This window comes from Euprymna scolopes, chromosome 22 (genome assembly GCF_053919585.1).
Source record: "Euprymna scolopes isolate OS-2025 chromosome 22, ASM5391958v1, whole genome shotgun sequence".
In the NCBI taxonomy this organism is placed as follows: Eukaryota; Metazoa; Mollusca; class Cephalopoda; order Sepiida; family Sepiolidae; genus Euprymna; species Euprymna scolopes.
This window is the reverse complement of record NC_136503.1, coordinates 104,158,338-104,173,936: the sequence shown is the minus strand read 5'-3', so window position 1 is coordinate 104,173,936 and position 15,599 is coordinate 104,158,338. Positions and strand designations below refer to the sequence as shown.

Genomic DNA, 15,599 nt, shown 5'->3' with positions numbered 1-15,599 from the left:
GGGGATAGGGCATCCTACAGGATGCCACACGTTCATCCGTTATCTCATACATTCCAACGAAAAAATCTCTTAAGATTCTAACTGTCCCTTTAAGTGCAATTATTGATATCCATCTTGCACTTGGTTCTCCGGGTATATTTTCCAGATAGTCTGAAATTCTTTTTCATGAATTCGGCTGCTCCTATGATTATTGGAATGATGGAGATCTTCCTAAGATTCCAGTTTCTCTTCATGTCATACGTCAGACCTTGGCATTTCGTAATTTTATCCCTGTTAGCTCTGTTTCACCCAGCATCATTGGGGACACTGACTTCTACTAAGGTTGCTTCTTTCTCCTTATCCCATATCACTATGTCAGGTTCAATAGCTCCATTATCTAGGTACGTAGCTCTAGGAATTGCATAGTCATAGTGGATGGTGTTTGACTTATTTCCAACTGTTATTCCTGGTATACTAACCTGGATGCCCGGCGTAGCCCGGGTGTTTGGAGGTGTGTTGAGGAAAAAAAAAAAAAAAAAGGTGGTAGTAGGCAGGCAGGCTCGAAACGTACCACACAGGAGGAAAAGAACGGGAAAAAAAAAAAGTGACGTCTTTGCCGTTGCATCTATCGCCAAACTGAAAGTAGCGAAGGTTTAGTCAAACGAAAAGAGAGGATGACTTTTTAAAATATCGGCGAAAAAAGCGACTCTTGCTTGTAGAAAAGTGCCCAATTGAGGGTGAAGGAATTAATGTTTTTAGTCAATTTTTCGATATTTTTTGTCCGAAGGGTCGAGCTTCAAAATGATACCGATCTTGTGAAAATCCGTCGCCTCTGTCGAAAGTTTTATACATACATACATACATTTAAACAGACAGTTGAGATTTATATTATAGATGTTCCCAGGACTTGCTACTGCATTCAATATTCTAATTTTTTTTACACATTATCCAATAGAGATTGTCACACACTCCATTGTCGCATCATATAGTAGTCGTCCCCAAGCGGAACCTTACAATTGAATTCTAGGTAGCTCACTCGTTACTTCTGTATGGCAGAACCTGCACTTGTCATTGCTGAGACCACTTTTCTTAAAAACATTGGTCATCAAACCTTGATATTGGTCAGTCATTATGATCCTCTCCTGATCATAGTGAAGTGATCCTCTTTTATAGCCAGTCTGTGAAGCCTTCCTTATCTATATAGTCCTCGGTCAGTTCATCCAGGAAATACTTGGCACGCTATTGGTTGGCACATTGTGTAGTAGTAATCCCTAGAAGCTTACTACTTCCGTGTGGCAGAACCTGCATTTGTTGTCAAGAGTGACGTCATAGAAAAAATAAAAGGAAGGGTTGTAACCAGAGTTACAAATACGTCTAGTAACATTCTAAAAATGTATGACATGTTATGACCTTTGTTTTTAACATATTGCTTCATTAAGCTTGAAGACAGAACTGAATATATCCCAGGCCAAATGGATCGATTTACACACTGTTGTGACGCATTGTATAATAGCCGTCCCCAAGCAGAACCTTACAATTGAATGTCAGGTGGTTGATACCGTCACTGCCAAGAGACACTCACTACTTCTGTGTGGCAGAACCTGCGCTTGCCTTCATTGCCGAGACCACTTTACTTAAAAACATTGGTCATCAAGACTTGATCTTGAGCAGTGATCATGATCCTCTCCTGATCATAGTGGAGTAATCCTCTTTTATTAACCAGTCTATAAAACCTTCCTTATCTATTTATTTCATCCAGAAAATACTTGGCCCATTCTTCGACCGTTTTGCAATGAGAGGGGGGGGGGGTCTTTATGTACTTTTGGCGATTCTTGTCGGCTATTCCAATAGCAGGCTTGTTTCCGTCTCATTTGTAAGGCATAATCACGTTGAGACACCGGTTCCCGCTGGATCACCAAAGTTAAGCAACGTTAACCCTGGTCAGTACTAAATGGGTGACCATTTGGGACTTCCAGGTGCTGTATGTGCTCTCCGCTTATCTCGGCATTGTTTCCAGCTGTCCTAGACTTTTCCTTGCCACTGAACTCAAACAGTGCCGATCCAGGAAAGGTGTGGTTAAGGATTGCACAACCCTTGCCTCACAATTATATGTGCAACTGCCTTTACTAGGGTATCCTTTGTCTTTCGAGACTGGACGGGGGCATTTGTAAAATAGATGATAGATAGTGGAGATATTTACACACACACTGTTGTGTCGCATCATATAGTAGCCGCCTCCCAAGTGGAACCTTAGAACTGAAGGACAGGTGACTCACACTGTCTACTTCAGTGTGGCCGAACCTGCACTTGTTATAGTGGAGATTACTCTTCTTGTCACATTGAATGAATATGAGATGCCTTCAATAAATTTTCAGACTTTTCTTCTTATGGGCACTTTTATTGATAGTACGCATATGAAACTCTAGTTCTCTTTGAAGTAATCTCCTCCAGCTGCAATGCACTTGTACCATTCCAACAACTTCTGGAAGTCCTCTTGTGTGAGCATGTCAATGACCCTCATCACAGCCTCTTTCATCTCCTCAATTGTCTCATAACGACAACCTCTAAGGTTTTCCTTGAGTTTAGAGAATAAACGAAAATCACAAAGAGCAAGGTCTTGATTATAGGGAGGATGAAGAACTGTCTTGATGCCCATCTTGTTGAAATAGTTTGTGACAAGGATGGAGCACCCTTGGGACACACTTTGCGCTAATCTTCCGCATCTTCAGTTCCTTGTGAATACAGCTGCCACACTGAAAAATCAAACTGTGCAACTGAAACCACCGTCAATAATTTCCCCACTCCTTATCTGTGCCTAAATCAAAACGTAGATTCCATGAACAAAGCTTCTTTCTTAGAACTGCATGCCTGTGGAACCCTGTTCTGCTTGCCTGTTTCCCTCCCGGCTTCAACCTGGATGTCTTCAAGTCCAACACAAACAAATTCCTGATGAACCGCCCCCCCCCCTTAAGTAATGACACTTTATCAATTCTCCAATACTATTGCTACACTATCCCATTGATTACTGTACACACAATAACCCTTATCCCTGAGTGGACAATTAATAAGTGTTGAACTCCATGTAAAAAAAAAAAAACTGCATTTATTCTCTCTATAGACACACGATGGTTTTTTTATCCATAAAATTCTTTATTGGCCAATCAACAATATAATAATCAATAGACAATTGGCTTTGTTATGATAAATATGAAATGTGCAAGAATTAAAATATATTTAAGTATTTTATGACCGGGCTTACCCCCCCTCCCTCCCTAGATTTTTAATAAGCATGTTGACTTTGGCCACCTATTTTCTATATTGTACCTACCTACTTGTTTTCTCTTTTGCTATTTATGACACGGACTTGCGGTGACTGAATAGCCAAGTGATTCCAATGAACGCTAAAAAGCAAATGGTTTTAATTGCTACCATTTTTCTTTCTCCACCCCCCACCCCCTGCTTTGTTGATTTATGTTTTCATAGAAACGTGTGAACTCAAAATATCTTACAACAAATGAAAATTGTCTCAAGACCCAAAAAGTACACATATATGTGAATGTAGTAAGCAGATACAAAGTTAGAAACTCCTATTAAAAAAAAAAAAACAATGAAAAACTAAAGAGGAAAAGATAACACCACCGGACGCACTTGAAGGCATCCAAGACTGTTGCTTAACACCCCCTTGTGCCCTTTGGGTCAAGGGAGACAAGTCATCAACTCGCACACCAAATATCAAGGTCTCATGTATGATATGAAAAGGAACTGGAATCTTAGGGAGATATCAATCATACCAGTTATCATAGGTGCCACAGGGCTTATGAAGAAGAAGCTGAAGTCCTACCTAACTAATATTCCTGGTGAACCAAGTGCAAAAGAAATCCAGACAATTGCACTTAAGGGAACAACGAGAGCTCTCAGTTGGTTTCAATAAAAAGCAGGTCAATGTTGGCAGCTTGTTTGGCAGCCACATACCTAGTGTATAAAATCTTCAAAGGAAGAAAACTAAAAAAAAAAAAAAAAAAAAAAAAAAAAAAAAAAAAACAAGGTAAACCAACATACATACACAATGACACGCTGCCAAATACTCACATACGTATATTACTTTTGTATATGTATGAATATTTTTTGACTTGTGACTACTAACCCAATTTTAATCACCAAACACATGTTTACATAAATAAACATTTAAATGATTAAAAATAACTTATATTCTTATCTCTTGTATAAAAATGTTTTATAAAATTTTGCTTAGTTTTTATAAAACTGTATTAATTTTTTTTTTTTTTTTTTTTTTACAAGGGAGTCACTACTTATCAAGACCCGAAGGCTACTCAAGGATAAGGGTTACAGAGTGAGTGGTGATCAATAGGACAATAGTGTGATAATTGTTAGGGGAGGAAATACTGCTTAACACCCCTTACTAGGAAATTTTTATCCTGGGCCTCCAAAATCAACAGAGATTAGATCATTCCTGCAATGATCTGGTTCCTGTTCAGTTTGTGGTAGGAGTAAAGTTCTGTGCAGTTCTAGGCGGTCCACCCTCCCAAGCCTTGCCTTCTCTCTTTGAGAAGAGGTTAGTTTATTGCTAATCGCCTGAGGCGCCCTCACTAAATGTGGACAGGGTTGTCCAGGCACTTTTTGCAGGTCAGAGTGCCCCTCCTCTTGAAAGCTGATTTCTCAATCCAGTTTTCCGACCTTGGTGTCGGAGTTCTTTTGGTGAGAGAGAACTAAATATGAACGTGCCCTTTGGGCAAGGAAGCTGCCCCTACAGGGGATATCTTTCTCTTTAGAGACTAAACGGAGGCATCGGTCTGATAGTAGATTTATAAAAATAAAGACTAACACTTTTCTTTTTTCTAATCAGTTTGTTCAAGCTGGGAATGGGGCATCCTACTGGATGCCAAATATTTACCCGCTAACTCAGATACTCCGACCGAGAGATTTTTTTAAGATTGACTTTACCTTTAAGTGTAATTGTTTGAATCTCTCTTGCACTTGGTTTACTGAGTATATTTGCTAAGTACTCAAGGGTGAGAAAATGTTTACAGCAATGTCAGTCGAAGTTGAGGATCTGAACTTTTAAATGTATTTGCATGTATACAAATTGGATTGCTCCCAACATTTTTTTTTTTTTTACATTTTCACCCCAAACAAGGTACACTGAAACTTTGATGTGGGGACTACTATCAGGGACATAAATTGTAGGGATACTATGTAGGGAGTTGAGCAGCAAGATGTCCGTTAACATTACACTTGAACTTCTACAGGTCAGTATAATTGGGAAGCAGGAGCCCAGAAGGGAACTTCAAAGTCTAGTCCGAGGAAAAAACTATTAGAGTATAAGGCTTTCTTACATTTAGGGATCTGTGAAGGGGTGTGATGTTGCTGCTTGTCGGGTGTATTTACGTGAAAGGGACACAAGCTAGAAGTTCGGAGCATTCACCATTAAAATAGTTGTAGAACAGGCAGAGGAATGCAACATTTCATCGATGGGACAGAGGCTGAAGCTTAGATGACAATTCAGGATCTATCAGGTTGGCAATTCTCTTTTGAATCTTATCCAGGAGGGAGAGACTAGCAACAGATACACCAGCCCAGATATGACAATACTCCATACATGGGCAAATAGTGGCCTTGTAGAGGTACAGGATACTTTCAGGCATAGGTAACTTTCTAGCACGGTAGAGAGAGCCCACTTTCTTTGCAGCAGCCTTGGCAATGCTCTTGATGTATCTGTTCCAACCCATGTTCCCTGTGAACGTTAAGCCAGCACCTCAAATCTTTATCCCCTCGAAAATTGCTTTGTTTTTTTTTTTTGTTTGTTTTTTTTGGTGAAATCAGCATCAACCGTTAATTCGATACTCCGGATCCAATCATGGCAAAGCTGAGCTTGCCTACGCCCTCATGTGGTACATAACATGTTGCCACATGACTCCTTTTACTCATTGATGTCCGAGGTTTTATCTCGGTACCTTTCTTACAGAACAGACACACCGTCCGCAATCCAATTGCTATAAAATAAAATGTTTTTCATTTCACACATTTGTTGTTCTTTTTCTTCACATGTATTTGTCATTGAAACTAATTAAGGGGGATTAGCGGTTGCTAATGGTGACCTCCCCCTCCTCCTCTCCCATCATCACGATCGCATACAATTTAGATTTTCTAAACAATGGAAAGTTACCTTTTTAAATGACTTGGATGAAAAAAATAAATAAATAAATAAATTAATCTCTCGTCCTGTTTTATGGTCTTTTGTATGAGATCACCGCCACTCAATTGAGCGGTTATAGGTGTTTAGACTTGGCCGTGGCTCTCAAAAGGTTGGAAGTGTTCGATCTTTGCTGCTTCTGCTAAATTCTACAGGTCCGCTAGCACTGTTTCATCTCCAATACCTATGTAACAGAGTCGCTGATGCTGGTAGCAGCAGCAGCAGCTTGCCTAAAGATATGCAAATGACCAAGCCGGCTGCACAAAGTGACGTTTCAGCATAAATAAAAGGACGCATATGATGAGATAAGCAGGGTGGGGGTTCGAAAAAGCTATATGATGAGATAAGCAGGGTGGGGGTTCGAAAAAGCTGTGGTGTTCAAGACGTGATGAGAGAAGCACATGTTCGAGACACAACGTAAAGTAACACATGGCCAAAGAAGATAAATAAACAGCTTAAATATTTAGAAAAATATGTGTTGTTGGAAATAATAAATATAAAGGCTTTTTTAAAAACACAAAAGTGAGTCGACTTTTTTCCCCCTTTCTTCTGTTTCCTGACTTTGTTTTAACATTAGCGACAATATTGCACCTAAATCAGGAGGTGACGCAGGATCATTCCCTCAAACAATCTTTTTTAACAAACAGCTCTGCTGCTTTGGCCATGTCGTGTGCCGCAACTAAGGAGAGTTCATTCATGAAGCAATAACTCCAGAACCAAGGTTGGCAAAGACGAAGTTACACTCCAAAGCCAAGATCGAACTTAGCTTCAGTCCACAAGTTTACAATATTCATTGCAGAACTTGGGACTGACTGCCCATCACTATCTTAGCAGCTACAGACCATCGTGCATGGTTTGTGTTTATCTGTGACATTGTGTGCTCTATGGGAGGCACTGGCTCAATCCATCCTGGATGAATGTCGCCTCAAGTCAAGAAGACCCTTGTCACTATTGAAAAAATAGTATTATATTCGGTTTGAAGTTCGTTTTACATGCTGGCATGTGCTGGACGGCTTTTAGAAATTGACTTCCAAACTAACCTATCTCTGACCAGGTCTTTATTTATCCATCTTTTTCTCAACCCCATTATCACTTGCTCCTATGTTTTCTTTGACCTTCCCCAGCAAACTGACCATGATACCTCAACTGTTGTACACCTAACTCAAAAACTCTCATCCCTTCTTTCAATGTGACCATACGATCAAAGTCTCTTGTTTTACATATTATCGAGATTCTTCAAACTACTGTTCTCATCTTGAATCATTTTCACAATGTTTCTGTTAATGTAACCTCCAACCTTCTTCAGGTGCATAGTGTCTTACTCAGAAATCTTTCTACAGGTTACATCGACTGAAGCGTTGTGAAAATGACGCTTAGGATGAGAACAGTAGTCCAAAGAATACAAATAACCAATCCTCATCTAAAAAATTTAGAAACGTTTCCTATACTGTCCAGATTGAATCTTCTTCAGATATCAACATATTCTTCAGTGTCCCCCTCCCCTTGGACCTTAATAAACAGCGACCCATTAGTAAAAAAGGAGTGAAAGAAAGGTAGTTTGCTTGAAGCATTGCTTGTAAACAGGTATGTGGATATTTATGAAGGCTGACAGCAATGTAGAAAAAACGGAATGGTGAAAGAAAGTGTGAACAAAAACTTGGATTACAAATCTTCCCAAAATCTAATTTATTTTTCAAAGAATCTTTTACATATTAAATCAGTAAATATGAGAATTACTGTTAAATATTCTTTTGCAAAAGATCCTAGTTTTGTATAGAAAGAAAAATTAGAAAAAAAAAAAAAAAAGATTGTAAAATAAAAAAAACAAAATGGAACTAAAAGACACGTTTTTATGTGTGTCCAGAGAAAGGAATGGGCTGGGCTGAAAAGAAAGAGGAAGGTGGCGAGAGGGAGAGAGAAAACAGAGGAACGGAAAAAAAAATGAGAAAGAGAAACGATAGCTGTTTTAATAGAAATGTGTTACACTTTTGCCCCAGGCAACTGCTGCTTTATATATTTTTATATATATATATATATATATATATATATATATATAACTGTTGACCTTGTTTGCTTTATTGCATTTTGTCTTAAACAAGAGGGCGATTCCATCTTTTAAAAAAAAGGAATGACAGGTGAAGAGAGAGAGAGAGAGAGAGAGAGAGAGAGAGAGAGAGAGAGCATGGTGGCTCAGAGGTTAAGGAATGAGGGTGAACAGTTTCACGTTTTGGTTTCGCTTCTAGCTAATTGTATCCAAGTATATATACATATATTTTTTTAGTTTTGGTCTCACTAATATGTATTAGGTCCAATATAATAATTGATAGAGAATTGTCTCTATAATAATAAATACGTAATCTGCATGAATTAAAATATTAGGTTGATGCAAAAATAATGTAGTTTTCTGACGTGTATATATATATATATATATATATATATATATATGATAAAAATGACATTATTTTTGCACCAACCTAATATATTTAAGCGTACCTTGTGACTGGAGAACACCAGGCGGCCTGCTAATATATATACATCTATATAATTATAAAACTCAAATCACCTTGTAACAAGTGATGTAACCCACTTTCCGGTTTACGACATCCGGTTGCGCATGCGCGCATAATCATTAACCCATAACAACGTAAACAAATAAACACAAATCACTTCTTTTGCAGATTTTAACCTGCGCACTGAAATATTAACGTTATTATTTCGAAATTATTATTTAACATGGGAAGAGTGGGGGTGTTTTGCAACTATTGTTTATTACAACTATACTGTCGCTATTTTCTTACAACTGAACAACTTTAACCCGTTGACAAACATAAGAACAATTGTAGTTAAGCCAAGACTACTACTACTACTACTACTACTACTCTCTATCCGTCCCTTTTCCTTCTTTCCTTCCTTCCTTTTTGTATTTTTTGTTTACATTTCTAGATACAAAATAGTTGTGAGAGAACGGTGAATTTGTTGACACATTTACTAATCTGTTTCAATATTAGTTTTATTTTATTTATTTAGGTTTTATTTTTTTGCTTCAGGTTTTATTAATTATTTTTTTTTTTAGATTTTAAGTTTCTATAACTTGGTTGAAGGATTCCAATATGGGTTTTTCATTCTTATATTTCTCATCGGTAGGTTCATGCGCGTTTTTGCTGCTAAATGACTTTCGTCAGCGTTCGATTCGTAGGAAAATCATGTTTAATTTTCGATTTTGGAGCGATTATTCGGAAAAATAGGTAACTTTACACGAATAGGGAGGATTTTTTTTTCATGTTTGAGTGATCCGTCCGTGATTTTTAATTTTAATATACTTTCATAGAAATGTTTCTGTTATATCAAAAAAAAACTATTTTCTTTACGTCACAAGTGTCACGCTCATACATGAATTCAATAGCTAATATAACATACTGACCCAACGGGTCACGGGCAGTCTAGTATATATATATATATATATATATATATATATATATATATATATATATTTTCATTCATCCAGAGGAAGTCTCAAAATAAAGACGAAACGTGGATAAACACATAACCTGGTTTGTTTCTTTTTATTTCTCTTATATATATATATATATATATATATATATATATATATATATATATATATACACACACATTTATTTTCCTTTTTATTTCTCTCTCTCTCTCATATATATATATATATATATATATATATATATATATATATATATATATATTATATAGAGACAATTCTCTATATATTTCAAACGAATTTTCCAAATTTACAGATCAAATACTCTGTAAACTTGAAGCAAGTATAAATATAAATATGACAATTTTAACTAAATGAAAAAGGAATTCGATATAAATTTTGTGAAATAGAAATTACAATTCAACAAGAACTACAAAACATCTTTAAATTTTAAGATTTCGTATTCCTTGTCGAATTGTTGTAATTCATAAAGTATATATTGAATTCCCATATATATATATATATATATATATATATATATATATATATAAAGGAGTAAAAAGACACGTTTCATTTCATATCCATATTCATACAGCTGTTGTCGCAACTATTTAGAAAAAGACCAAACACAAATTAAAACTATTACCACTTTGAGTTAAATCAATAATATCAATATTAGCCATATTTGTCTGCTCTCATTAAAAATGGAAACCATTGTATACGTAATGATTGGCTTTCATATACAGCACATATATTTTTTTGACTAGGACCAAACATATAACCACGATCATCAAGTGTAGACTCAAATAACCATATATAATTATTATTCCAACTTAGATTAAAAACTGTTTTACTTTAAAAACTTTTCCAATCTCGAGTAGGAAAGGCAACATTTTTTAATACAGAGTGACCCAAAAATACGGGCCCCAACTCTAATTAGTCCCCGTTTCTTAGTGTTTTGTCCGCATAAAATAAAACTTTGATCATAACTAATTCAAAACATCACATCAAAACACTAGGGTCTTTGGCCTTTTTTTCTCCGTTAACTGTAAAATGCTCAGAAAAACAATTGAATGTCCTCTGTTTTTAGCCAATTTTTCAGTATTTGTCGTCTGAAGGGTCGAGCTTCAAAACGATACTGATCTTGTGAAAATCCGTCGCCTCTGTCGAAAGTTTTAGGCAGACATGCAAACATACATACATACATTTATATATTGGTAGCTCTAATTTTCGACCCAAACCGATTAAAAAGCTTGCCCTATCTCTGAATACCGTTTATGTAAAATTTCAAATGTTTAGACCAGAAATTGTCTGAGTAATTTGGTAGAGACCGCAGAGGTCAATTTTTTTTAACTTTGACCCCTTTTTCCAATACATCCGTAAAAACCATGTTTTTCAAGCTGAATAAACATGTTGCATTAAGTAAAACCACTAAAAGATTATCCAGTTAGGTAGAAGAGTAACTTATCTTGCCTTTGATTATATTTGTTTTATATGTGTTTTTTTGACAAATTTTTCGAATCTATGTGTATAGTAATACAAACCCGTATTTTCTTTTACTTTTAAGTCATTACGAAGACTTCAAATATTTAGGTGTCAATTAGCGCCCATTTTTTCTTGTTTTCACCTTCCGTTTGCACGACTTTGTATTTGGACCAAATAAACGCTTTACTGTAAGTAAAAATACTTAAAACTTATTCAGCTAGGTAGAAGAGTAACTTATCTTGTCTTTGATAACATTTATTTATCTAAACGTAGATTCCATGAACAAAGCTTCTTTCTTAGAACTGCACACCTATGGAACTGTCTTCTGTTTACCTGCTTTCCAGCTGACCACAATTTGATTGTCTTCAAGTCCAATGTAAACAAGTTCTTGATGAGCCGTTCTACTTAAGTTGACAAATTTACCGAATTTCCATTACTAACGATTACTATATTGTCCAATTGACTACTGTACACTCTTAACCCTTATTCTCGAGTGGCCTCTGAGCCTTGATAAGTGGTTATACCTATGTAAAAAAATTTTTTTTTTTAATTTGTTATATATTTGTTTTTTGACAACTTATTCGAATCTATGTGTATAGTAAAACAAACCCGAATGTTTTAAATAGAAAAGATGTTGCACACACTTTTTAACCCCTTTGTTTTTGTTTCTTTAAGGCTCCAGGCAATGCCAAGTAGCCTTGTTAGTTCATAAATTATAGTTCATGAATACAGTTCAGACACTGGTTGATCTTTCGTAGTCGTAGCTATGAAATTCAGATTACTTTTCCGCTGTTGATAAAAAATAAAATGGACACTTATTAGGTTTATAAGCGCTTTAGTTAAAAAAGAACCAGAAAATAGGTCGACTTAGGAGTGCAATGGGTTTCGACATTACTCCTAAACAAATCATTTTACTTAAAGCATACTTTAGTCTATCTATTTATCTATTTATATATCTACTAGCATTTCAGCCCGGCGTTGCCCGGGTGTTTGGAGGTGTGTGTTGAGCAAAAAAAAAAAAAAAAAAAAAAAAAAGTGGTCGTAGGAAGGCAGGCTCAAACCCATACCGCGAAGGAGGAAAAGAATGGGGAAAAAAAACCTGACGTCTTTGCTGTTACGATCACCGGCAAACCAGAAGTGACGTAGGTTTAAATTAAGGCTAGACAATCAAAAAGAGGGAATAACTTTCGAAAATATCGGCAAAAAAAAGCCACCCCTCCCTGTTGAAAAGTGCTCAGTTGAGGGTGAAGAAAATGTTTTAGCCAATTTTTCGATATTTGTCATCTGAAAGGTCAAGCTTCAAAACAATACTGATCTTGTGAAAATCCGTCGCCTCTGTCGAAAGTTTTAGGCAGACATGCAAACATACATACATACAGACATTTACATATTGGTAGCTCTAATTTTCGACACAAACCAATTAAAAAACTTGCCCTATCTCTGAATACCCTTTATGTAAAATTTCAAATGTTTAGACCAGAAATTTTCTGAGTAATTTGATAGAGACCGCAGACGTCAAATTTTTTTAACTTTGACCTCTATTATGACCCCTTAACATTTATTGTTTTAGGCTCGAATTAAGTTATTAAGTTAGATCCATGTCCAAGGAACCTATATCTAAAATTTCAATTGTTTATACCCGAAATTGGCAGGAGTTTGGTATAGTTCTCAAAAGGTCAAATTGTTGAACTTAACAGCCAAATTTCTGACCGAAAACTGATTACAAAGATTTTCCCAAATCTCAGTACCCTGTATATCAAATTTCGAGTCTGTAGACTGAAAATTGACAGAGTTATTGCGTAGGGAAATGTAGACACACAGACAGGTACTTTGACTTTTATAGATATATAGATAACAGTGAGAATGTGTGTGTGTGTGAGTGAGGACACTTCTCAACCAATATACTCAATGAATTTTTGAGCTACAGACTTGAAATTTGCTACATAAGGTATTCAGACACGTGGAAAACTTTTTAATCGGTTTTCATCCAGAAAAAGAGCTGCTAAGAGTACTTAGGGGTCATCGGATTTTTATTTTTTTGTCAACTGTTTCACAAGTTGGCCAAGATCAAAGTGTAGTATCTGTTCTTCAGATGCTGCACTTACATTTCTTGTTCTCTTTCGGTGGAGGAACAGTCCTTCAAGACTGAGACAATTTTTATTTTTGTACCTTTTCTCCAGGTTAAAAAAACGACCCTGGTGTCTAACTCTGTCCCGTGGGGAGGCATAGTAAATAGGTACAAGTGTGCATGCGCAAATCGTTTACAGAACAGCTTTCTTATGTTATGAATAAGTAGGTTTGAAACTTAGTAAAGGTCGTGGCAAGCTGGCCCTAATGGTTATTGTACTCGACTTACTGTCTTTACCTTTTGGTTTCGATCTCAGCTTGAATATTTTTTTCTTAAAGGAATTTAACGTTACGTTTAAGACCGGGCAACGCTGGATACATCTACTAGTAATAAAATAAGTCAATAACACTAAAGACAGTTCTTGGCCAAAAAGGCCAAGATCAAAGTGTAGTATCTGTTTTGGTGCTGCACTTCACATTTTCTGGCCTCGACTGACTGGAACAATTTTTATTTTTGTTCCTATCCAGAGTGCTCCTTTTTAGGGAACTGGATTTCTCCTACATTTAAAACCAACCTTGTGCCTAACTCTGCCCTCGTGGGGAGGCAAGCAAATAGGAACACTAAAGACAGTTACAGCAAATTTCATTCTTCATAAGCACAACACACTGAAATAACAAAAAAAAAAGGGGTCCTAGTGCACTTACTGATCCGTGCTGTTTTTTAAAATCGTATTTCCAAGTTTAATTAAAGTTTTATGTTTTTTATTTAATTGTAAGGTTAAAGTATAGAATAGGTACAAAATACCCTCCCCTCCTCCTGTTAAGAATGGCTTTCTGAATAACATTATTTCAGCACGGGTCAATAAATGCACTAGTACCAAAAAAAGTTCAATATAAATATAGTCGCTGTCTTTATTAAAAAATCCTTCATGACTGAGACAATTTTAATTCTTGTTCCTAGCCAAAGTGCCCCCTTATTTGAGGAGCTGGATTTTTCCCCACATTAAAAACCGACCTTGTGTCTAACTCTGCCCTCATGGAGAGGCAAGTAAATAGTGTCGAAAATTCTCCAACACAAGAGTAGTGGATAAATCAGAGTTGGGTCTGGCACTAAGGTTCCGAAATATTCCTAAATCGACCCCCCCTCCCCAAAGCCTGTCGGGAATCAAGTAACACAAGACTATAAATCAAACCTGTGCGTTCAAACTCTAGTGAAGGTAACAAACCGAGCTGTCCTCTGAATTTCTCGAAGAGTCATAGAAGAAGCACCCTGCCCATTCCCCAAAATGTGCACCAAGATATTTCCAGGATAGCCGCAGGAAAGACCGGCTCCAGAAGGCGGACACCGCGGGGGGAAAGACCGGCTCCAGAAGGCGGACACCGCGCGGGGGGAAAGACCGGCTCCAGAAGGCGGACACCGCGCGGGGGGAAAGACCGGCTCCAGAAGGCGGACACCGCGGGGGGGGAAAGACCGGCTCCAGAAGGCGGACACCGCGGGGGGGGAAAGACCGGCTCCAGAAGGCGGACACCGCGGGGGGGGAAAGACCGGCTCCAGAAGGCGGACACCGCGGGGGGGGAAAGACCGGCTCCAGAAGGCGGACACCGCGGGGGGAAAGACCGGCTCCAGAAGGCGGACACCGCGGGGGGGAAAGACCGGCTCCAGAAGGCGGACACCGCGGGGGGAAAGACCGGCTCCAGAAGGCGGACACCGCGGGGGGAAAGACCGGCTCCAGAAGGCGGACACCACGGGGGGGAAAGACCGGCTCCAGAAGGCGGACACCGCGGGGGGAAAGACCGGCTCCAGAAGGCGGACACCGCGGGGGGGGGGGGGAGACCGGCTCCAGAAGGCGGACACCGCGGGGGGGGGAAGACCGGCTCCAGAAGGCGGACACCGCGGGGGGGGGGAAAGACCGGCTCCAGAAGGCGGACACCGCGGGGGGGGGGAAAGACCGGCTCCAGAAGGCGGACACCGCGGGGGGGAAAGACCGGCTCCAGAAGGCGGACACCGCGGGGGGGAAAGACCGGCTCCAGAAGGCGGACACCGCGGGGGAAAGACCGGCTCCAGAAGGCAGACACCGCAAGAGAAAGACCGGCTCCAGAAGGCAGACACCGCAAGAGAAAGACCGGCTCCAGAAGGCAGACACCGCAAGAGAAAGACCGGCTCCAGAAGGCGGACACCGCGGGGGAAAGACCGGCTCCAGAAAACCGGACCCCAGCTAGATGGAAAGACCGGCTCCAGAACACGGACCCCAGCTAGATGGAAGCAATGTTCCTAAATGACAACTATCACGTATGCAAATCACTTCCAGCCAACGGGAAGTATAAGCTAGAGCCAAAACGTGTCCAGGTTTTGCAAAGTCATAAGAGAATCCGAACCCTCTGACTTCCACCTTCGAGGGAGTTTAACTT

At 38.5% G+C, this 15,599-nt stretch overlaps 1 protein-coding gene and 1 long non-coding RNA gene across 6 annotated transcripts in view; one reads left to right on the top strand and one right to left on the bottom strand.

Moving 5' to 3' along the window:
* Positions 1–15,599, bottom strand: part of LOC145243611 (tumor protein D54-like) — a 298,992-nt gene that overhangs the window by 281,261 nt on the left and 2,132 nt on the right. The window lies entirely within an intron of this gene.
* Positions 4,252–8,193, top strand: LOC145243591 (uncharacterized). Its single transcript, XR_013862917.1, has 3 exons — positions 4,252–5,215; positions 5,340–6,504; positions 6,542–8,193. It is a non-coding gene; the product is annotated as an uncharacterized LOC145243591 (long non-coding RNA).